Source organism: Ambystoma mexicanum, chromosome 10 (genome assembly GCF_040938575.1).
Source record: "Ambystoma mexicanum isolate Mex_15411 chromosome 10, UKY_AmexF1_1, whole genome shotgun sequence".
In the NCBI taxonomy this organism is placed as follows: domain Eukaryota; kingdom Metazoa; phylum Chordata; class Amphibia; order Caudata; family Ambystomatidae; genus Ambystoma; species Ambystoma mexicanum.
The window spans coordinates 855,388,649-855,412,882 of NC_090932.1; the positions used below are offsets into that span (position 1 = coordinate 855,388,649).

General features: G+C 47.7%; 1 protein-coding gene across 10 annotated transcripts in view; it reads left to right on the top strand.

The window, feature by feature from the left end:
- MYNN (myoneurin) overlaps positions 1 to 24,234 on the top strand; it is a 504,100-nt gene that overhangs the window by 447,013 nt on the left and 32,853 nt on the right. For 2 of the 10 annotated variants that reach the window (XR_011276088.1, XR_011276090.1), the window contains one exon: positions 9,027 to 9,117. The exons of the other annotated variants lie outside the window; for them this stretch is intronic. The gene's annotated coding sequence lies outside the window, so the exon portion shown is untranslated. The remainder of the gene's footprint in view (positions 1 to 9,026; positions 9,118 to 24,234) is intronic. 10 annotated transcript variants of the gene reach the window in all.

Sequence of the window (24,234 nt, forward strand, 5' to 3'; positions counted from 1 at the left end):
GCATCCTTACCTGATTCCGGCTACCAGCCACAGCACTTACCCAGGAGTCCGTTTACTCACAGCATCATCGTGGATCCAGGCATCCTTCATTCACAGGCGGATCTCCGGATAGCAGCACTTCAGTCCGACATCGACAGACAGTTCCTGCAAGAGAAAAAGACAAAACAAGGTTAGAAAATTGCTAAAGACATTACGCTAAGGTTGCGCTTGACTGTTACGCTCACCTGGTATCCACTGGGGCGCCACCCAGCCCTGGTTGGATGAATTGCACTCTCGAACCCTCTCCCGGTTCCTTGGTAAGGCCTCTGGTTAAAGATGGGTCTGCAATATAGGAGAGCTGGATTCAATACCAGATTGTCTGTTTTTCCCACCTCCCTTGGTCTTAACTCCTTCCTCCCCCTTGGGCCTTCTCCTCACCTTAATATTGTAAAAGGTGGATTCTCCATCCTGCTCCTCGTGGCAGGGGCGCGTAGATGTGGGGGGCCAGCAGTGACCAAGTTACTTCACTGGTGCAAGCCCCCCTGTGGGAATCCAGGCCTGCTGTGACTCCGTAGGTTTGCTGCTTTACAGTCTTTATATCCAGTTCTTATGTTCCTCTCAGTTCGAATAATAATGTCTTGCGTCTTTCCGTTTAGGTATGGAAAGGTATTTTGGTGTCGTCATGCAGTTTGAAGATGAGCATGGGCCAGTAGGCGAAAGCGCGGTGTGCGTGATGCTGTCCGGTGAGTAATGCGCCATGCGCAGCGCTGTTTCACCTTTTATATTGCTAGCCGGTGTCTTTTCTATCCTTGCAGGTCGCGATGTTCCTCACCAAGTGCCGTAATGTTCCAGCGATGATACTGACCAGGAGATGACTACCCAGGTAAGAATTGTGTGGCTTTCTTCGATCTGGAGGAAACGTGATTAAACGCTTACTAATGCTGTCTTTCTTTCTCCACTTTCCAGGTTATGGTATTTCAGGATGCATGCAGTGCCGGATGATGGAGTTCTTACCTTCAGGTGAGTGGAACTGAAGTCGGCGATGGATTGAAGACGGGATACTGTTACAGGTAAGTTTCGTAGTGTTCTTTCTCTCTGCAGGTCCTTTGTTTCAGGTAAGCTGGCATCAAAGAACTGGACGCGGTGAGCATTATGCTGCCCACAGCAGAATAACACGAAGCATGTTCTGCTGTTTGGGTGCGGTTTAAATAGTCTCAGGTAAAGTAGTCCAGGTAAAATAGTTCCAGGCCTGCCACACCCAAAGTAGTCCAGGTAAAGTAGTCCCAGGCCTGCCACACCCAAAAGACTAGACCGCATAGCTCAGTTCCTTGTAACTGAGCTATGTGTGTGCCTCCATGTTGGCTGAACCCCCCCCGAGTTAAATAGTCCCAAGTAAATAGTCCCATTCTAATGTTGGTCTTCATGATGGTTATGAATCTGGCGCCAAAGGCCTGACTCCAAGAGAGTCTTGGATGTAGTTTTAAGGCCTTTGACCTGGCCCTAACTGGAAGGCTGACTTGCCAGTGACGGCCAGGGGTAAGGGTCATGACATTGACCTTCAAACCAAAACGTACCATCTATTGGAACATCGTGAACTCTCTTCTCTTCCATTGGGGCTCACTTCTTGCGGCGCAACTACCGCTGGGCCGCATATCACCTATTGGGAGAAAGCAAAGAAAAGACATTATAAAAGTATACGGACAATAATCAAGGAAAGATATTATTAAAAGGATACTTACCTTTGCAGTGGTTCAGCCGCAACGGTCTGGGATGCCACGCACATGGACCAGTAAAGGAACTCGGTCCATCTAAAGCGCCCCTGCAGTGAGAAGCAGGACAGAGAGCTCGCCATCATCATTAAACAGATGAGACTATATGGGTCGGCGCATGCTCCCCACATTCTGGGAAGAAGGGTTTGAGGGACACAACAGTCATACCACAGCATTCTCACGACCGCTCATATCCTCGCAGGGGCAATGCCAACAACGAGCGGAGTCCATAACACACGAGCAGGGGAAGAAGCCTGACAAAGGGAAGCCATTTCCAGGGAGGGCTGCAAACGTGCCCCAACATCCCCGCATAGACCAGGTGAGCGTAACAATAAGCCTTGCTACTTGGTTAAAAAGTTCAACCCCACAAATGTACCTGAAGTGGAAGAGTCTTTTCGACAGTTCGTCAGTGGTATCCTTCAAGGGTGGACTCCCTTGAAAGTAGGAGCCACTGGGCGTCAAGAACGTTGAGGAAAAATGGAACACTGGTGCCAATACGGCAGCTTCGACCTTTGAGGTGCTCTTCGACAATTGTTTCCTCGATGGTAGGAAGTCCTGGGAAAGTGAGGCGTGTGGTAGACCTCGATGCAAAGTGTTTGGTGCCACAAGTAAGACTCTGTGGACTTTAAACCTTTGCCATGATGAATGCAGGCCCAGCAGCAGGCGTTGAGTGTCGGGAGTTGCTTTTGGTGGTCCTCTGGCCTGTCTGTGCTGCAACCGCAGGACATACCTCAGGATAGCTTCGTCGATTGGGACTCGACCATGGCTGGACCTCAGATCTTCACTCAGTCAATGTCCTCGGGATGTCGTCGTCACCTTCTGGTGGTGGGAAACCCACCGGCAGACTTTCCTCGGTAGTCGGCGACCTCGACTTATTCCGGCGGGACCAAGTTAGTCGACAGTGATGGCAAGGGAGCCCTCGTTCAAATGTTGGCATTTCGGCTCTGGGCATCGTGCAGCACGGCGTCAAGGCGTCCCTGCTTCTGTTCCACACGATACGAACTGGCTTCCAGTGGTCACGGAAATCTTCCAAACCCCGGTCGACATCAAGGGACTTCGACCTCGATGTCCAGGCGCTTCTCTTCAGGATTCTCGGCGTACCCCTTCTCCGGACGTCAGACTCACAGAACTGGCTTCCAGGATGCATCGATGAAGAATGGCGGTTTTTGCACGATGGTCCCTCGTAGCTCGGGGAGAGGTCTCCTAGCCAGGTCCTCTCTCGGATCAGTCCTAGACAGCTCTTGGATTGCGTCAAAGGAATTCAGCAGCAATATTCTCCTCCAGCTGGGCTTCGAAGAACAGCTTCAAATTTCAACTTCAGCTCCTGAGCAAATTGGTAAGTGAGAGGTCCCCAGATATACAGATCTGTCCATCATTCACTCTGGCTGAGCCAGGCCCAGTCAGCCAATCACACAGAAGGGCATTCATGCAGGCAGGCAGCCGATCAGGCTCACAGGCATTCAGGCCATTAACCTCCTCCCAGACATCCATACCAAGGAATGTGGATTGGGGCAAGCACCCAGCCTTTCAGCGCACCACACTGCATTCATGTCAGGGCTGTCACATTCATTGGGTCACACACACAGAAACCAGACACCCATAACATAGAATGCATATTGGTCACACAATCTATTCACACAGGTCCCACTCCAAGGGTGTACCCACAACATACAGTCCCTGGGAAGGCTCCAGCCAGTCTGGCCTGGACATCCCCCACAATACCATATGTGGTTCTTCCAGCAGACAGCCAGTCAGGGGAAGGGACAGAGCCAGGGATTCCCAGGACTTTGGGAAAACAAGGTAACAGGCTATAGAAACCAAGAGGCCCCAGGGGCCATCTTGCCTTCTATCAGGAATCCATTGATTGCTATGGCGGGGCCTGGGTATCCCAAAACGGAGGCTACTCAGAGCTCCTGTCATATCAGCATGAAGCTGCCACCAGCCCATACCCTGCTCTGCGGGCAACACACAGATGTCCAAAAACCTACACTAGGGGTACAGTGTTGTACCCCCACCCATGGGTGCCATAAGTGTATCCCAAGGATCTTGGTTCACCACAACCAAAACGAGGTAGAGCTGCACTACCAGGGGTCCCAAATGGACTGACTCCTGTGCAGAAAATAACACAGAACCCACATAAGGAAGTTCAGGACAAGGACATGGAGGCTCTGTCCCTCCAATGCATTTCCGGCATTCCAGTGAGTCAGCTGGGTGAGGCCTGTAAGATTTAGCAGGATCTGCATATCTAATCCAGTGTTTATTTTTCCTGTCAAGGGAAATGGATTCCTTCGCTACCAGCTCTCTTAAAGACAGTGTTTAGGAATTTATCTGTGTTAGGGCTGAGAGTATTGTTGATTCCTTGGTGTTCTGGTTTACCAGATGCAATAATTTATTTTTCTTAAATGGGGGTAATGCTTTTACGTGATGCCTTATCTTGATGGTTTGTCATGAGGAGGATTCTGGGTAAAGGGAGGGGGTCGGATCTAATTAAGGGGTCCTGCTTGGGGTATAGAATTACGCCAACTATGACAATCCCATTCCAAATGATCAGGTCCAGCTAAGGAAATCCTCCCCATTCCACACCATTCCCATCATCCACTGGTTCGGTGGTGGAGGCCCAGTTCGCTATCCTGTGATTAAAAATTCACATACAGTTTGAAAAGCTTTAAAGTGCAGCTGCATATAAGGTGTGTGACAACGCCCCCTTCTTTTGGGCAGTGCTTATCAAATTTGGGCCTTATTGGGCCCCTTCTGGGGGCCCTAAAAGCCAACTTAGCAAGAGGGATGCGAAAGCAAGAGCCTTCATAGTCTGGAAGGAGCCTAAAGCTCCCTTTAGCCAGAATCAGACAAAGCTGCTTATTGTGCAAGCCTGAACATAGGCCTTGTTACATTTCTCCCTCTTGCAATGTTGCCGGCAACCACACCGGCAGTTTGCAAGCACATTGTTTTCCTTTTTTAACTTTATTCACAAGTTTTAACAAAAGCTCATCTCTCGGGTAAGGCGTGAAGTAAATAAGCATTGTTCTCCCACAAAGGGAAGTGTCGCAGGGTGACAATGTATAATTGTACTTGCGACAAAAGAATAACAGATGTGACCAAAGGAATTGTACGAACGGACTGAAAAAAAAGGTCCGACCGCACAAAAAGTCCGAAAAATGCATATCACCAAAGGTTCGAACACCAAAAGTTCGAACCTTTGGTGGCATACATTGTAGGTAAGTTAAATAAACTAAAAAAACTGTGGGGGTGTCCCCCGCATCATCCCGCTCACTATACTGAAAAATAATCGGGGGCTGCAGGGGTGTCGCCCGCAGCACCCCGCTCACTATAATTTACAGTATAGTGAGGGGGGCGGGGTTGCAGGGGAAACCCCTGCAGCTGCCCGTTAAAAAAGAAAAAAGAAAAGCACCCTGCAGTGCCGGTTCACGATCACAGAAGTGAAAGCGACCCGCACTGCAGGGACATAGCATGAAGAAAAGGTAAGTAGGGTTTATGTTGGGGGTGTGGGTGGGGGGTGTGTTGTGGGGGTGGGGGTGGGGGTGTGGGTGTGTTGTGGGGGTGTGGGTGTGGGTATGTGTGATTTGCAGTGTAAATGTACAAATCTTTGGTGGTGCGTACATTTCTCATGCAAACTCTTCCATCACAGACTTTTACGTCATGGAAAAATCATGCAGATCCGTGCCCAAACACACCCCCCACCCTCCCCCCCTCACCCCCCAAGCGTTCCAGAGAATTTTGAGAAATCTGTTTCACATGCTGGGAGCACAGAGGGGTACAGGTACAGGTTAATATAGGCAGGGAGAGCTGAGCTCCAAAGGGGAGGATCGAACCTCGCGCACATATGCAGCACCAGTTTAAAATCAAAATAGTGGTTGGCCCCTCTATAGCCTCAAGCCAGCCCCGTTGTAAACCACATGACCCTGAGCACGTGTCACGACTCTCAGCCCTGATCCCCACTGGCAAGCCCATTGGCCAGGTGGAATCAGGACTCGGATCTCAAATAAGACCTAGCATCCACGTCTCAGGCCCTGTTGGGGCCAGTCCTGGCTCCTTTGGCGCCAGGCTGATACACAGTGAAAGACATCTGCTCAGGGAACTACTTTATTTAGGCTTTCATCCAACATGGAGGCATCCACATAGTTTGATTCCTAAGAACCAAGCTATGCGGTATAGTGTTTTGGGTGTGGTGGCCTAGGGACTCCTTTACCTGGACTACTATGCAGAAGCTATTTAAACCACACCCGAACAAGACAACACGCTTCGCGTTACTTTGCAGCTAGCAACGTGATGCTCACCATGTCCAGCTTACTTACAGCCTGGGAAATCAGAACCTGCAGAAATACAAAAGAACATCGTTAGCAGCAGCATCTTAACCGCGATCTCCATCCTTCACTGCTTGCAGCTCCTGGGTAGCTTTGTTGGATCTGCCCTACGCCCGGACCAAAGGACCTGAAAAAGGAAGAAAAGACATCATTAAAGGAGGTATTAGAGACATTTCAACCATAAATTGCTTAAAAGACTTAACTGGCTGATCGCCTTTCAGCTGGCATCGCTCTGGGAATCCACACGCGCTGGGAGCACAGCGCGACCTATGAAAAAGGGAAAAAACACAGGTCAGCGAAGACAAGACATTGCAGCGCTGCGCAAGGTGCTTGCCGCATCATAGCGCTTATTGTGCGCCATCATTTACCGGCGGGGCCCAGCTTAGCCAGTTCGCCACGCGGAGGCTCCGCACATCTAAGGGAGATAAAAAGAGACATTACCAAACAGAGAAAGGCATGCAAGAATAACAATTCAAAAAACAGCAATAAGACCTACCTGAAAGACATTACTTGGGCCGCTGTCAGTGAAGTAACTGGACCGCACACGCCCACGAAAGACAACGCACCCCTGCCCAGAAAGCAGGACGGAGAGCACACCAACTTCTACAACAATGTAAGAAGAGGGCCCAGAGGGGCTGAAGTCATACGGGAGGTGGGGGGGGGAAACTTACCTTGGTCGGCCAGTCCTAAACACAGTCCTCCTGTATTTCCAGGCGGAACTTCCACCGAGAACCATACCAGGGAATCACTGAGGATACCAGCGACCAACTGGCTGGGTGGCATCCCTGTGGATACAAGGTGAGCCTAACAACATGGCCGAACCAGAGAACAGCTCAGCCCGCACAATACAAGTGCAGGCCAAAATCCCAAGTGCCACCCAACGGGAGGAGGAAATGGGCATTAAATGACAGCTAGCTCCGTACAGTGTCGGGCCTTAGGAGAGCTGGAAGGAGGATAGCAGCAGAGCCTGGGTGACCCCTGTCCAGGAGACCCTGTCCTAGATGTTCCATTTATTTTGAAAGATTTTATTTGAAAGTCTGTATTTTGTTTGTGCACCTTTGCTCAACCTGAATTAGACCCTTTTATTGTGGAGGGTTTCCTCCATCCCCCCAACCCTCCCTACCCCATGCACGCACCCACCCTCCCAACACCCACCCACACACCCCTACTCCCCTACATACATATACATGTATATCTAATTGGTTGATTCAACCAAAAATGCACAAACAAAATGCATACTTTCCAATAAAAGTCTTTTAGAAGACGGGATATTGTCTCAGGAATTTGCAATGATAGAGGCCATCCAGGAGGAGAGATGACTAGTGTGTAGTAAAAAGGAGGGAACAATTTGTTTAGAAAAGGGGCTTGAGATGTTAGAGGAGGGGGTACTCATTGTATGGAGGAGGATTGTTATGGCTTTTTAGGAAGCAAGAGAGAGATTATTTGGGAACAGAGAGAGTGGGGGTACCACCTTAGAGGGTCAATGAGAGTACCATCTGGAAGGAAGAGGAGAGGAATATTGTACAGGCGAGTCCCCATTTTGAAGCGACTTTGGTGGAAAGTGTTCTGTTGGAGAAAGGAGGAGGATGGTATTGGACAGAGGAAGGAGGGAGATACAAACCTGGAAAAGGACGAGGGAGAGATTGAAGTCATCTTAGAGATCGAATATGGGGAAGGAAACCTAATTGGAGATTTGTCTTATGGACATGAGGCGAGTCAAGATGTTCGAGGAGAAGTTTGGTGTGGAAACAAGAAATAAGAATACTTTGAGCAAACAAGAATATCATGGTGCGAAGGAGAGTTAACCGCAGAGGAAAAAGTATGGTTGGCTGGGGGAAGGAAAGCAATGACATCAGGAGAGAGAATGGACTTCAACAGCCGGATATGGGGGAGAAAGGCAGACCAAGTTAAGCTGAGGAGAGATTGAGAGGGCACTCACTTAGGTAGCGAGGATAGGGGTAGCGAAGGACCACATTGCGTGAGGTGAGAGTACAGAGGTGGGTTGAGGAACGAGACATTACGACTATGCCAGGGATAGAAAAAACAGCCCAGGAGTAGTCATGGCGGAAAAAGGGCCCAGGGAGAAACCTGGAGGTGGGGTGGAGGTGAGAATGAGAGTAGGGCAACACTTCACTGCGAGACCGGTCCAGGGAGCACCAGACCCACCTGGAAGTGCCAACTTCGAGTCCAGCCTGGAAGAAGGGCATTGCCAGCTTGCAAAGGGAATGGCCTCCAAGAAACCTCCTAGGATACGGTGCGTAGAAAAGCCCCTAAGCATGTGGCTGCTGAGAGCTGTGGTTCAACAGCTGGAGAAAATCTACTCTCCAAAACAAGGGTCAAAGGACCTGATGAATCCAAGTGGCCCAACACTGGGAGCAACGATAACATCCTCCTTGAGGAGGCAACCTTTCGATTTGCACCTTTATTTAGGTTGGGATTTGGAGGAGCTTTTGGAGCACTTTGCTTTGCAGCCGACACCTGCTTTACATGGTTTTGGTTTTGAATTTTCTGAGACAGCATTTGTGTGGCGGGCCTCCTTTGGAGAAAGAAGGGAGGTCCCTATTCTGTTGACCCATTGCTAGAGAGAAACTGGGTCTTCCCTCTCAGTACATCCTGACACCTGAAGACACTATCACCGGACACTTTGAGGCATGGTGATTTTCTCACGTTTTATGAGTTTTGCCATCATCCTGTCACATTGTTAAGTTTGCTTTAAGTGTAATGAAACTGTTTTACTTTGTTTCATGGAAACCCAGTGATAGGCTGTTGTTCTACCGGCCTGCCAAAAGTGACATATCAGTCACATTTTTGGAGGTACAGTTGCTTCGATGTACATTTAATTCAAAAAAGGGACCTGTCTGCTTCTATCTTAAATGAAACTGATTGTTTTAAATGTAATTCTGCCCAAAATTGGCCAGAGCGGTGGGTCTCACCTTCAACATAATCTTTTCCTTAGAAAAGAGGTGGTACAGAGGCATAACTGGCAGAGCCTGAAGCTCGCTCCCCACGTAGATGAAGTGATGGTGATCAGGAAAATTACTTTAAAGGTAAGTAGTTTCAGAGGACAGGATTGTAAAGGTTCAAAGTGGAGCAGAATGGTGCAGGAGTGGCCATTGGTGGCGACCTTGGTATTTGTTTGCTGTATATCAGAGAAGGAGCCCTGTGAACAGCCTGCCAGCCTTTCGCATAAAGTCGCCAGCGGAGTTGTGCAGGAGTGGTCATTTGTGGTCCGTGGTGTGCCGGGGAAGTCCAGGAGTCTCCGGCTCGCTCCTCAATTACGAATACTCTTATCCGTTTGACACAGCTGATAAACCCACAGTAAGCGTTTTAAGCTGCGTGCGTTCTGATCTGATTTCTGCTGTGGGAAGCCACAACAGTTTGCTGTCTCCAGTACTCTATGCCCTCCACCCCCTCTTGTATTGGTCCGTTAAGCCTTAGCCTAGCAAAATGAAAAAAGAAAATGCCACAACTTAAAGGTGTGTGGTGGGGGGTGTGCTTGGACTGAGGAACCAACTCAGGCTTTAGCTAACGGGACAGAGAAGGGAAGCGTAGCAGGTAAAGGCGCCTCCTATTCTGCAGGCGGTGCAGGAAGCGACGGAAGGACACACACGGGGGGGGGGATATCCCATGATTCTCTGTATTTTGGGGATATTGACAATAACTCCCTTCTGGACCTGTCATACCATCCAGCAACACATGGCAGCAGCGACAGAGAAACAGCCATCGACAGGGGTTTGGGGGGCACTGATAGTGAATGCCCAGGTTATTAGGGCTGCGTCCAGTTCCCTGTATGGCCCGGGCCCGCTTGTCCTCCTTCCTCAACCTTGTCATTGATTCTTCTGGGGCGGTGCAAATCGAGGCCTCGGCATATGCAGAGGCCTCGATCATGGCCGAGGCAGCCTGTGCGGAACTACAGTCCTTTATGGCCTCAATTCAGTTTGCCATGAAAATTCTTCTAAAACTTTGCAGTGGAATACACAAAAACGTACAGCCGCCCTCCCATGTGGCTAACCAGCAGACCATCACGGAATAGACACAACCAGCAAAGCTACTTTCACCCAGGGCACAAAAGGAGCAGGTATTAGCCCCTACACCTATCGCAAGTGCAGACATTTCAGACACCTCAGAAATGTTCTTCTCGCAAAAGCAACGCCGCTTAGCAAGATGGATGGCGGTCCGTAGGGTTCCTTGTGAAATAGCTGCCTCACTGCCAGCGACTGACATTCCTGCCAAGAAATCAAAAAAAGCACGGAAAAAGGTCACACGCAGCAAAAAACGGCAGGCCAAGAGCCTGGGCAATTTAACAAGCTGGGTCATTGCATACAAGTCTGCAGACATGGCACATACTTTATTGTAACATCATGACATAAGCCACTCCATTGCATCACAGCCTGTTGCGAAGGCCCCTGATAACAATTCCACTCCCAACGTACCAAAAAGGACATTGGAACGTAGTCCTACCTCAAGGAAGGGCACGTGTCCGGAAAGGTATACATGCATGGAAACAATTCCGCAGAGTAAGGTGTTCATGATCAAGAACACCAACCTAAAATCTCATGACAAACAGCTATCCCAAACTGCATTTCTGGCTCGTCTCCACCTTGTACCTCAACTATGTGTGCTAGTGTGAGAGGATTTTGGGTTCTTTGAGCCCTTAAAGGGCACTAACCCTAATGTCTTGGCGGTGCATTGTAAACACACAGATACGCGCAAATTTCGTGCACAGCTTCTTGCTGGGGGGTAGAGCTGGACGCCAAGGTGGACTATGTGGATCCAACTTTACCAGTTCCCTTGGGTATTGGCAACACCTCCACAGCAGCAGTTGCCCAGCTCCCAGCAAAAGACAAGGTTCAGCTATCAGACAACCAAACAATGCTGAAATGGCTGGCCGACTCCTTGCCAGTGGCTATGAGCAAACAATGAGAATGGTTGCTTATGTCCTGGAAAACGCGGGGCTTTGTGCATCTCCTATCACCCTCAGGTTCCTTGTCCCATATAACACAACTTACATTCTTTCTTCTTCGGGAACATGGCTAACCTCTCCTATATTGGTTGATGGCTACACCATCCATCAAGCATTTGCAAATTAGGGAATTAGGGGTAGACCCTTATGGGGGCTTAGTCACGGGGGTGATCCACAGCCTTAACTCCCATAAAATCTCATCTGCACAACACAATCTCTTATTAGCAGTTGAGGCAACCACCATTGTAAATGATATTTGCAACGAGCTGCTGCTGGTTAATGTATATAATCCCCTGGGGCAAAACGGAGAGAGCAGCTCCAGGAGGAGTTGCATGATCGCCTTATGAATTGGGATGGTGGTCAGGGGGGGATTGTATCATAATAGGGAGGACCTTGATTGCTGCTGTGCTGAGGTTGAAGGCTCATTGGTAATGGACATACTACTACCTAAAAGCATCATGAAGCAGAATGTCTCTTGACTATGAGGGGTTATGTTGGTTGAGGTTCCTGCATAGCTGGGACCTTGGAATCTTGAATGGGCGTACCAAAGGTGACATCCCAGGTGACTATACCTGGAAAAGGGAAGTGCACGTTCAACCTTAGATTATCTATCTGCCAACGGGGAAGCAGCCTCGAGGGTTACGGAGCTACGTGTTAGCTCCAACACCTGGAGTGATCATGAAGCTCTAATCCTTAAGTTAAGGGACCCCTCACCGTCGGCAGTAGCTCAGGTCATGGGGTACTTGGAAACTAACCATGCATCTAGCTGCAGCATCAAATGGTCGTAAAATAATATACTAAGAGCTAGACATGCCACCTTGCACATGGACCATCTTTATCTCAAAGCCTTCTATGACATGGAGGACATTGAGCGGTGGATCACCTCGTTTGCCGGCCTACATGCGACCACAAATATGCTCCTGACTAGCAGAGAACTTAAACCTCACCTCATATATGACAAAACAATCCAAGACATGAAACGCAAACTTCTTAAAAATACTTACCGTAACTGGCTACGTTGGTGGTGCAGCTCCAACAGAAACAACCAGCAACGCATGATGGCAGCCCTCTGTAGTGGAGATTACCGTAGTATCTGGACCCTACTGGGGAGGCTAAAGGGTGCAAGAAGTAACGTATGATAAATCCTATCAACGGGCATGCATGAGCGGACTTCCTGACCAAACGTAACATCCTTGCCACCGCAGATTGACATCAAACCCTCCGACTAGTCCCTAGATATAGACGAAAAATCAAGATGCTAAAATCATCTCAGGCTTCTGAGCCAGATGCCTTGGCCAATGTGGTCATGAGGCATAATCCTAAATTCTGGTGCTCATTGCTTAAGATCTTACACAATAAGGTATTAGAAGAAGGAAAGATACTTGCCTCCTGGCAAACTGACATACTCATTCTGGTCTTAAAAAAGGGATGACCTGGAGCAAAGGGTAATTACCGTCTGTTGTCAATGTTAGATTGCACAGGTAAGCTATTTGCTTCTTTTCTTTTGAAGGAGCTTCAGAGGTGGGTGGAACACAAGGGCATCTTGGGTAGTTACCAGAGTGGATTCCGGCCTGACTATTCCACCTCTCATAATATACTACTTTTGGACTTCCTGGTTGAACGAACCCATGGTAAAAACGCACCCCTATGATATGGCTTTTTCATAAACTTCAAATCAGCATTTGACACAGTCAACAGGGAACTATTGTGGCATAAGGTCAAACTCCTGGGCTGCCCGCAGAGCATTCTCTACTATATCAAATTATTCCATAAGAATAACACAGTATCTCTAAGACTCGATGCTCAGGGATCCATGACTGTCCCAATAGCCCAGTGTAATGGGGTCAGAAAGGTCTGTGTCCCAGCCCCCTTTTTATACAACCGGTATGTCTCAGATCTTACACTATTCCTGTCCCGTAGCACTGGATGTCCCCCTAAAATTGACAAGACACATTACACGGTACTGGCATTTGCGAATGATCTATTAACAGGCATAAGACCAAGCTTATGCTATTTACCACCAAGCATGTTGTCAGGCCGAAACTTTTTGTTCAGGATATCGAATTCTCCTACACAGCCCAGTATAAATATTTGGGAGTGGAATTTGATGCTAGATCTGGTTACAAAACCTGTGTAGAAGTGCGTACCAGGAAGGCTACCCAGCTTACTTCGTTAATTGCACAAATTAACAAAGGAAGGGGTGGCTACACGCTTGTGGGAATCAGACAACTGTACCTACAATGCCTGCTTTTGGGTTTGCCTAATTGTGTCCACATGGCGATATTCCGCCTAGAACTTGGGATAATGTCCCTTAAGGCTATGGTCCTGAAACAAAGAGCGACTATATACATTAAAATGTTCTGTGGGCCCACCAACCCTTTGTTTCAGAGCCGAGTGCAGGCTGGAAGCAAAGTCTAGCCTCAAAAGGTATATAAGTCCTATTCCACGACATAGGGTGGACTCCCAATTGGGGGGATGATTTCCATGATCTTGGGTATTAATTCGTAAAACGTCTGGAGCTGTGGGACTGGAATTAATACTTCTCCCACTTAAGTACATTAAAAAAGTGATTCCTTTGTGCTTGACATGTTATATACATATCAGAAGGCCCAGTCCTACTTGGACATATGCCCTTCCGCAGACCTCTGTCGATTTATTCTTTTGTTGCCCATAAATCGCCTGCCCGTCTTGAGTGTTATAGGTCCCTCGCTGTTGAGTGAACAGGCCTGGTTCTGTCGTCTCTGCTGTAACAAAGCAAAGAGGGAATTAGTCAAACACGTTATGACAGAATGCCCAATTATGGGTACTGTACAAATGAGCCACCTGGGCAAATACTTGCACCACCTAGAGTCTATCCATGACCCTCTTCTTTGGAAGTGCTGCATTAATACTAACAGGGGGCATCATATAGCATTATATATAGTTTAGAAGGCTGTAGCTAAGCTATTAACTCCCACACATGCCAACGAGGCCCAAGAGTGAAAAACAAGTGGTCTGGTCTTTGCGTGGTCCTACCTGACATGCAATTATTTAATCGATTGAATGAATTAAATGAAATGAATTGATTTATAATTTTTACCGCTTTTGGAGGCTTAAAGTCCCAAATTGCTATGGAACTGTGATTATGTAAATCTGTTTGATCTGTTTAATTTAGTCTAATCTCATTAAAGCAATTTGGTGCTAACCTGTATAATCTGCATGATTAGTTTAACATGTCTAATCAATTGTTTTTTTTAACAAACATCATTTTTATTGGTTTATTAACAATAATATAACTTACAGACTTCAATAAATGTTACATGACAATGTACAGCCAATAGTGTCTGTCTGACCTACTCCCCTCATCCCCCCCACCCCACCCAACTCCCATCCTATTCCACATACGTTATTATACCGCATTACATCCGGCTGTCCCAAACCAAGACCATTGGCATTAGTCTGCTTACTTTCACAGGGAATCTCTAACCATTCGGGCTGCACTGTGCGTTGATGCCAGCACATCTTGTACCATATGCTTCCTGGAATCTAAGGACACATTTTGTTCATCCTGGCCTCGACGGCTGCCTCTTGCCATACAGAGGGATGCGCAGAAATGCCTAGCATGCAAGCTGCAGGTGAACCAGTGTGTAATGTAATACCCATAGTGGCCAAGGCCTGAGCTATCTCCTCCCAAAATTGCCTGATCTTTGTGCAAGCCCAACACATGTGCACCAGATCTGCATCAATCATTCCACATTTTGGGCAGGCCTGTTCTGCTGGTCTGCTGAATTTGGTGACCTTTTTTGGAGTCCGCTACGCCGTATAGGTGACATACAATTGGATCAACTGAAGCTTTGCATTTCTGGAAATCTTTTTATGATACGCTAATGCTCTACTCCAGGCTGCATCTGTCAGTTCCTCCTGGGAGTCTACTTCCAAGCTGCGCCTGGTCTGTACCAGCAAATCCCCTGGCAGTGACATCAATTGCTCGTATATCCTTGACACTTCGTGTGTCCCCCCCCTCCGAAATATCATACAATGTTTCTATGATCTCATCTTCCTGTAAAGTCCCATCAGTGACAGGCCATCTACTCTGCACTCTCTTAAGGAGTGCAACGTGTGTAATGTATTGTCCTGCGTGTATACCTGTTTCAGAGGTGAGTGTATCAAAGTCCATCGGTTTTCCCTCCCGTAATAGGTCACGCACCGTCGTCACACCCATTGGCTCCCAATACTTCCTCACCTTCAATCTGAATTGTGGATCTTCTTCTTTCAGCGTCGCTAGTGGTACCTGGGGGGAGTAAGGCGACTATCTAGAAAGCGACAAGCTCTATGCAAAGTCGTTCTACCAAGCCTCAAAAGCAGCAGTGGGTCAGGGGTGCATGACATAGCGGTCCATATCATCTCTTTCAAGAAGAATGGGGTACATAGTGGCTGAAGTAACAAGGTGTCCTGGGACTTCTCGTCTGACGGCCAATTCGTAACAAATTGTGGGTGGCACGCCATACAATAAGCTTCGAAGTGAGGGGCTTTAATACCACCCTGTTCATACGGCTTTTGCAATTTTGACAGGGCCATACATCATCTCGAGTTGTGCCATAGGAAACTACGTCATATAGTGTCTAGTCTATTGAAGAAGCCTTAAGGTATACTGTATGGAACGTTGGTGAGGAAATGGAGGAGCCTCGGGAGCACCACCATCTTCAACAGCGCCATTCTTCCCCTCAACGAGAGCGGCAATTTCAGCCAGAACGCCATGGATTTCTCTATTTTGTCTACCGCTTTCGCTGGGTTTTGTAGGTGTTACGTTTTAGGATCATGAAAGATATCCACCCCCATATATCTGAATGTGGCCATCTACCAATGAATCGGCAGTGTTGGCAATATGTCTCGTCGTTTTCCCCTGTACCCTGCTAAAGGGAACAAGCATGATTTCTGTGCATTAATCGAGATGCCCGATAGGGTTGCGTAACGCTCTAACACATCTAGGATATACTGAACATTTGTTTCTGGGTGCTGTAAGTATAAGAGCATATCATCGGCATACAGGGAAATTAAATGATTACTGCCACGTATAGCTATGCCTGCGTCCTGATATTCCTTACAAAGGCATATTGCTAGAGGCTCTGAGGCTAGTTTGAATAGCATAGGAGACCATGTACATCCCTGGCTGGTGCCTTTCCTCAACTGCCATTGGTCTGAGATTTAATTACCTGTTTTAACCCTAGCAGTTGGACTATTTAATTGCCTGTTTTAACCCTAGCAGTTGGACTATTGTACAATAGCCGTAGCCACTTTGTCTGTTGGTCCCATGCCAAAGTCCTTCAGTGCTGCTAGCAACCATGGTCACCTGACCAAGTCAAATGCTTTAACCGCTTCAAGTGAAGCAACCGCATAGTGGTGTGTACTGGCCTGAGTATGGTCGATGATATGGTGTAACCTCCTGAGGTTATACGTAATATTTCTATGTGGAACGTTTCCAGACTGTTTGGGATTTATGAGTTAAGATATTTCTGGCTTGAGTCTATTGGCCATTAGGCCGTAAGCATCTTCCTGTCTTGATTAAGCAACAATAAGGGTCTTTATGATCCACAATCATTGTCCAGCTTGTTGGGCTTCAGCAATGGGGCGATAATAGATTTTCTCAGCAACATAGGTGATCTGCCCTTATCAAGCGCTTCGTTTAACATTTCCAGCAAAGGGGACACAACATCTGTCATGAATTCCTTGTAGAATTCGCTGGGCAATCCATCTTCTCCTGAAGCTTTACCAGTCGGCAACCCTTGTTTGGTGGATTCTAGCTCCTCCATAGTTATAGGTGCCTCCAGCCTGCTCACTGACTCTGCATCTAATTTGGGGAGATCTATCTGTGCCTCGTCAATCTCCGACGGTTGTGATGTTGATGTCTCTGCATATAGCTCCCTATAATAATCGAAAAATGTTTGTTTATACTTTCTTGCGTTGTGCAGGCCTCTCCGCTACACCCCGGAACCTGCCGTATTATATCCTGCTTAAACCCACTCTTTTAAAGGCCTACAGGCGTCCCGGCTTACCTCTTTTTCTGCATGTTGCCTTTCCTTTCTATTCCATGCATTTCCTATAATTCATGTTGCCTAATCTAACCCAATGATCCAAATATTCCTGCTGTAGTCGGGCCACTTCTTGGGCTTGCTCTATGGTCGTATCTTCCGTGCCGTCCATAGCCTCTAGCTTGGCCTCCGCCTTGTCTAAATCCTTCTCTATTGTGGCTTGTGTTCCCCTAACTGTAGCTATCGCTGTCCCTCCAATCACAACTTTGAATGCTTCCTACAGTGTGCCAGCCAAACTTTCATTCCCAGTATTGTTTCTGAAGTAGTTCCTAACCCCCTCCCTTAAGCCATCCCAAAATACTGAATCTCTGAGGGATTTGCTTCAGCGTTTCCAAGTCGGGATGCGTGCCCTTGGGGGGGTGGGGGGGGGAATACTGCCAAGTGACCACTAGGGGGGGCATGATCTGATAATACGCATGCCTTGTATTCTGCCATTCTAAACTCACCTAGTGTCTCCTCTCCTGTAAAGAAATAGTCCAGTCTGTTGTATAGATCTTTGGGGGCGGTGTAATGAGAATATCCCTGGGCCTGCGGTGCAGGGCTCGCCATACATCTGACAATGTAAATGTTCGCAGCAATGTATTTAAGGCTTTGGCCACCGGGCCAGGATGAATCAGTTTGGCATCCGATCTATTCAGTTCAGGGCTCAACGTGCAATTAAAGTCACCACCCCGTAGCAGCGTGCCATCTCTATACTTGGCCAGTTGGGGGTACAGCAAACGAAAGTAGGCTTCTGTATCATGATTTGGTGCATATTTATTGACGATGCAAAGCTCCCTCCGTTTCACCAGACCCTGTACTATGATCATTCTGCCCTCTACATCTTTATAGGTCTTAATTACTTTAAACAGAACTGCCGGCGCCACCCATATCCAGACCCCTCTTGCAAATGCGGAGTATGATGAGCCCAGGGTCCTCCCACACCATTTATTTTCTTACTAAAGTTGTTTGTCTTATGTTAGTTGTGTTTATTGGAGAAGTGCTATATCGATTTTCTGGCGTCTCAAATATTGCATACTGCTATTTTGTTTAATTTAACTATTTAGCCCTCTAACATTCCCGAGGCAATTTTAATGTCCCCCACCCCAGGTTAGTGTTGTAACATATCTTGACAGTCCGGTGCACATATTATACATTATGTGTGTGGTACTATAATCTAACACCCCCAACTCCCCTGCTCTCGCCCTCCTCAACAATTGCCCAGCTCAATACTTTGTGCTCTGGCATTCCTGCTTCTCACTCCTGCCTTGTTGTTTATCCGTGCTAGGAGTGCAGCAGGTGGATACTCAACAACTGGTATCCTTGGACAAATCCACTCATAGGAGCAGGACGCTTCTCCACAGTGCACTCCCAAATTGGATCCCCTGTTAGCTCCCGTGGTGTACAAAAATGTTAATGCCCGAGTATGTTAGTAAAAGGGCGACCCTCATTGCCATCTGTCATCCTCGTTTGGCTGCTTCTTAACTGATCCCACGCATACTTCTCAGCTAGTGTCTCCCTCTATAGTTGTCGATTGTCTGCTTCGGTTGGCAAGTTTTCTGTGTCCATTCATTTATGCCTGTCATCGGGGGGGTATCGAATAAGATAATTCTGCCTTTGTGTATTACTTTCAACTTCGCCAAATATAGTAGCATAAATAAGTTCCCTGCTCGTATTCTTCTCTTGACCGATGTAAAGTGCATCCTCGGACGTTGTACCTGCAGAGTGTAATCCGGGTATACAGTAATAATGGCAGATGCCCGTTGTATCGTGCTGCCTTACCAGAAGCGTTCAAGGATTTTCTCTATCTTTATAGTTCACAATACAGGCTATAATTGGTTGCGGCAGGGCACCTGGTGACAGTCTTTTTGCAAGGGACCTGTGTGCCCCCCTCAACTGTGAAGCCCAGGGTAAAAGTATCTGGGCCAATTTCTTGTAGTGTTTTCAATAAAATGAGTGGGGTTGGTGCCCTGTTCTCCTTCTGGAAGTCCGATAATTTGTATGTTCTTGTGTCTGGCACGCGCTTCTGCATCTTCAACTCTTCCTTCTAGGTTCTGCACTTGCTGCTGTAGTATTGCTACTTCTCTGGAGGTGTCCTTCAGGCTGGCGGCGTTCATCGCTACCTCCTTTTTGAGAGTACCTGTCCGTTCTGCAAGTGACCGAACATCTTGACGCAGGAGGTTTACATCCAGGCTAATGGCATCCATTTTGGATTCCAGTGCAATCTTGAAAGCCTCAATGGCCTCCTGAAGCTGCTGGTCTCCTTTCATATGAGTTGGTTCCCTCTGTGGAGACGAGGTTCCGGCCTAGTATTCTCTGACAGATTTGTGGGTTTGGTGAAGATAACTAGTGTCGGTTGCTTGGACTTTCTTCTCTGGGACTTGGATGCCATGACTACCTTCCCAGTGTCGCCCTTATTGCGCCCTGTTCGCCAATTCCTTCCACTTGTCGGCAACAGGCATTGGGCGGGGGTTGTCCACTGTGCATTCAAGTAGAAATATTGACTCACAGATACCTCTATTGCTTACCACCATTCGGTGTCGCCATCTCTGTGCACTGGAATGGTAGCGTGAAGGTGGCCCTGCAGCAGGCGGCCAATCACAACCCCGGATATTATACCTCAATTGTTGCTTGGTGTGATGTGCTCAAGGCAGGTTAGCAACCTGCTGATGGGTTTTTGCATGCTCATGGCCTCCCATGTGCTTATATGTCCTTTTGAGCTAATGACTCCCAATCTTGCCCTTAGTAGTCCTCTCATGTCCACTGAGGGCTATGCGACATTCTGCTAGCACCTGATAGTCCTACTGCCAAATTGTCTACTGCAGGTGTGTACATACACACTATGTTACAGACGCGACCGCTAGGTTGTGCACCTGGTGTAGCAGGGGAGGCTGGTTGTCCTTTGCTATTCTTCACAGTTTGCTGGAGTGGTCTATCCGGGATGGAGCTGATCTGTGCCTCATGTTTGCCTGCTTGTCAGACCGTTGTGGGGCACTTTTTTATATTGAAGCACGTGGCCCCTGTGTGGCCCCACTTCTGGGCCGTACTTGCTTAACCGGCCAATTGCGCTGTGCTCCTCAGGGTGCCTTGGTGACATGAACCCAAATGTTAGTAATTTGCCCGCGCATGACTGTCCCTGGCTGGCTGCTGCTTCCATTCGTCCCACATATGCCTCTCCAGCCGGCTGCTGCCTTTCATGTGCATGCAGCTCCGTAACTGCTATACGGGGGCTGGCGTTGATCAGCGATTCCTCCTTCACAGTTTATTTCTGCAGCTGCACGGCACTCCATGGTAATCGTTATTGCTCCTGTTGTACCTCCAGCAGCATGTCCTTAAGGTTCCCGTCACTTATATCCCATCCGACATTACATATGTGGGACTTTGCAGGGTCGCCAGCTGCTTCTAGTGTGTGTCCCGTTCTGCACCCGACTGTTGGATCTTTTGTCTACCTTGGCGCAATGCTGTTGCTAGCTCCTTAGCGGTCGCTACGTGTGCAATAGAACACACGCCTGCTCAAGCCGGACCTCAACGGGAACCTGCTACCAGTTCCTTTGTTTGCATTGTTATAATGTAGCAGCTCGTTACGTAGCGGGCGATTCATGCATAGTCAAGTCCCTGTATGCCTGAGCCGGACCACAGTGTGATCCAAGCCTGCTCAAGTCAGACCACAACGGGAACCGCCTCCTGGTTCCTTTGTTCACAGTGATATAATGCAGCAGCCCATTCCGTAGCAGTCAGTCGATTAATGTGTAGTCAAGCCCCCGCCTGCCTGAGCTGGACCGTAGTAGGAACCACTTGCAGCGTTAAAACAGCAACTGAAATCCAGGTGACGCTCTGCCAAGGCCTTGTGCCGTGATGGTATTTACTTGCCAGGCTATTGTTTGGGGGGCGCCATTTTGTCCTGTACTACTCCGACAGGGTCTCAAACTTTGTGCGCTCGTTCTTCTCGCCTGTATTGTCTGCCAGCTATATGTTTGCACACGATTGTACCCGCCACCTTCTTCCATCCGACAAAGTCTTATTCAAGGGCCTGCGCGCGCTGGGACCATAATTACAGACCAGGATCTTAGCGGATCAACGGGAGCTGTAAGAGAAAGCGTCTCTACTGCATGGCTGCTTCGCCACGCTCCCTGTCTAATCTATTGTTTTGCACTTGATACTATGAGTATGATGTTAAGTATGATATTTATGAGATGTATTATACATGTGTCAAGTTTTATGTGTAAACTATAACACATTAAATAAATAATAAGTTAAGGTTCAAACAGAGTCACTAGGAGGAGGTTCAAAACCAGATTTAAACCCCCACCCTCCCCCCACTGGACAAATAGACTGGTGTGGGTGAAATGTATGTGTTGGGCCTTTCGAATAGCTGGATTGGAAAATAAAAAGCCAAGAGCTGATCAAGGGGACCTCTTGAAGACTGAAAGGGTGACCACATTCTCTTTTAAAGAGTTAACTATGCGATCCAGATCAGACATAGAAAGCAGAAAATCCAGAACCCAGGCAGTCTGGCACACAAATGGATACAGATCCCTAACCTGGCACCTGGCCACAAACCTTCACCACCTGCAGTCATCAAGGGACTTAGTGGCAGGATTCCTTGCAGACATCCAGGATGTCCCCGCATATACCCCACTCCTACCTCAGCCTCTCAACAGCTATTCATGAAGGTTGAGGCCGTGATTCGGGTGGAGTCCCCCATCCCCAGACTGGGAGAGGAGGTCCACCCTCATTGGAGGGCACAAAGGAGGACAGATGTCGAGAATCGAAATCCGGGTGGACCCAAACCTCAGCAGCCTCGTGAGGAGTAGGATGACAGGGATCCGTGGGAACACATAAAGGAGGAAAAAGTTGTGCTTCACAAGCAATGTGTCCCCCCAAAGCCTGTCTCAGAGGCAATTACCTGGAGCAGAACACCTCACACTTCCTGTTGATGCTGGAGACTGAAGATTCAAAACCTCATGGCAAAGCTCCCCCCCATAAAAGACCAAACCTTGCCTGTACAAGGCATATACCACTACTTTGTGTGTCCTGGCAAGATGGGCTGCCAACACAGTTTTCTAGGACCTGGAACCACCTCTGAATCACCTATATGCACAGGGGGCGAAGTGACTCCACACCATCCCACTTGATATGGCAAAGCATGTGTTGTCTGCCAAGGTCAGGACACGCTTTCCTTGTACAAAGGGCAGGGGGACTACCAAGACCAGGCTGATTGCCTGCAACTCCAGTAGATTGATGTGACATCTCGCCTTTGTTGGGATCCATAACCCGCTCGCTATAGGTAATTCAGTAGAGCACCCTAACCCTTCAGGGAGGCGTCTGTAACTATCTTTTGAAACCATGGCTGCTGTTGGGCAGGGGTGTCAAACTTGTGGCCTGTGTGGCGGATCAGGCCCTTGAAGCTGCTTCTACCGCCCTTCCACATAAAGTGCATATTGCAGAGGAATGTGCTTCGACAGAGATGATCAAAGACAAGGCTCCTCTGCTCTATTATTCAGTTTCAGTAACCTAAGAGAAAGGCACTACCACAAATAGCTGATTCTGCGTGTTGGAGCATCGCTAGTCCAAATGCAAACCTCCCTATAAGAATTGGAAATTAAAACAAGCTAAACAACGCAATGATAAATAAGTGGATACCCAAAGAAATTCACACATATAAATTGTGACCTTCTCACAGCTGTTTTAAGCAAAATCTAAATGGCATTTTTTCTGCACCCACCCTAAAAGGATTTGGCATCATGTATAAACAGTTCAATTATTATGAGCTAAACAGGATGCACAAAAATGCCTTTTAAAGCATCATTGTTGCCAGGGACATAATGTTACCAGGAAGCAAATACAAAACGTTTAGATCATGGGACAAAGAGGAATCTAAATGTCTTATTAAACTAGCAGTTCATACTCCTTGAGGAATCTCATTGCTGTGCATCACAATTGTACACCAATGCTTATGCATTGCTAAAAGAAAAGGTTACCATAGATGAAAAACTCACATTGCAGACCTACTTGAAAAAAATGTAACTGATGCTGTTGTCTGGGATACAGCTCTTCCATACAAGTACTCAAGAGTAGTGTTGTTCCATAAGCATGCCTCTGCGCGCGGGGGATTGTGTGAAGCACTATGGCTACATGTTTGTATCATAATAGTTTAATGAAGCACTTCCAAATCCTTTTATATTTTGAAATCTGGTAGTGGCAAGTCTCTAAGGTGTTGCTTCAGGGGTAGCGTGGCACAACTATATTCATAGTTTCCTGTGCATCCCTTGGTTGTATGGTGTCACAGTTGGCCTCGAAAATCCACAGACAAAAGGTGTAGGTTTAGGGTGCTAACTAAGGGGGTCACTATGACTCCCTCCACCCTTGCCTAGATGTCCGTAGCCCCCAGAATGTACACAGCGTATTCGAACGTGTACTTTCCCTTACTATCCAGGTCTTTTCTATTCTGTGAGGGAAATCTAAAGGCTGTGGCCTTTTGTGTTTCATTCCTTCAGGGATGATTTTTTAAGTGATCTTCACCCCTCTGTCAGCAAACTGATTTCAACAGGGTTTCTTCACCTCTCTCCCCCCCTGTATCCATCTCTGTCCTCCCCATACAAGGTCAACCTACTATGCCCCTCTGTCTCTAGATCCACTCCTCCCCTTTAGTCTGTCTGCCTTTCGCTCCTCTTCCAATCTCTTCTACTTTCTCTGCGCTCCCCACTTCTTCTCTTCTCCCCACTCTCAATCTCCTATTTGTCTGTGTCCTGACCTTATCACAGTTTCTCTTCATATCTCTTCCAACAGATCTATGTGATCATTGCGACCCACATAATTGCGACGGCTGAAAATTCCGACCTTTTTTATTTTATATTTATTTAACCCCCTTTACACCAAATAGATATGCACAGGCCCCCCATATTACTATAATATCACATACCCCCCACATATATATGTGGTGTAAGGGGGGGGGTCTTAAAAAATATAATAAGTTGGACATTTCGGCCTTCGGAGGGGTAATGGCCCAAATTGTCACCCTCATAATTGCAACTACCTTCCCCTCCTGATTCACGCCACCCTGACCACTACCCCACCTTGCACTCTCTACACATCCTTCTATTATACACCCTATCACTTATATTCTCTCTCTTTCTCTAATTCCCACCTATGCT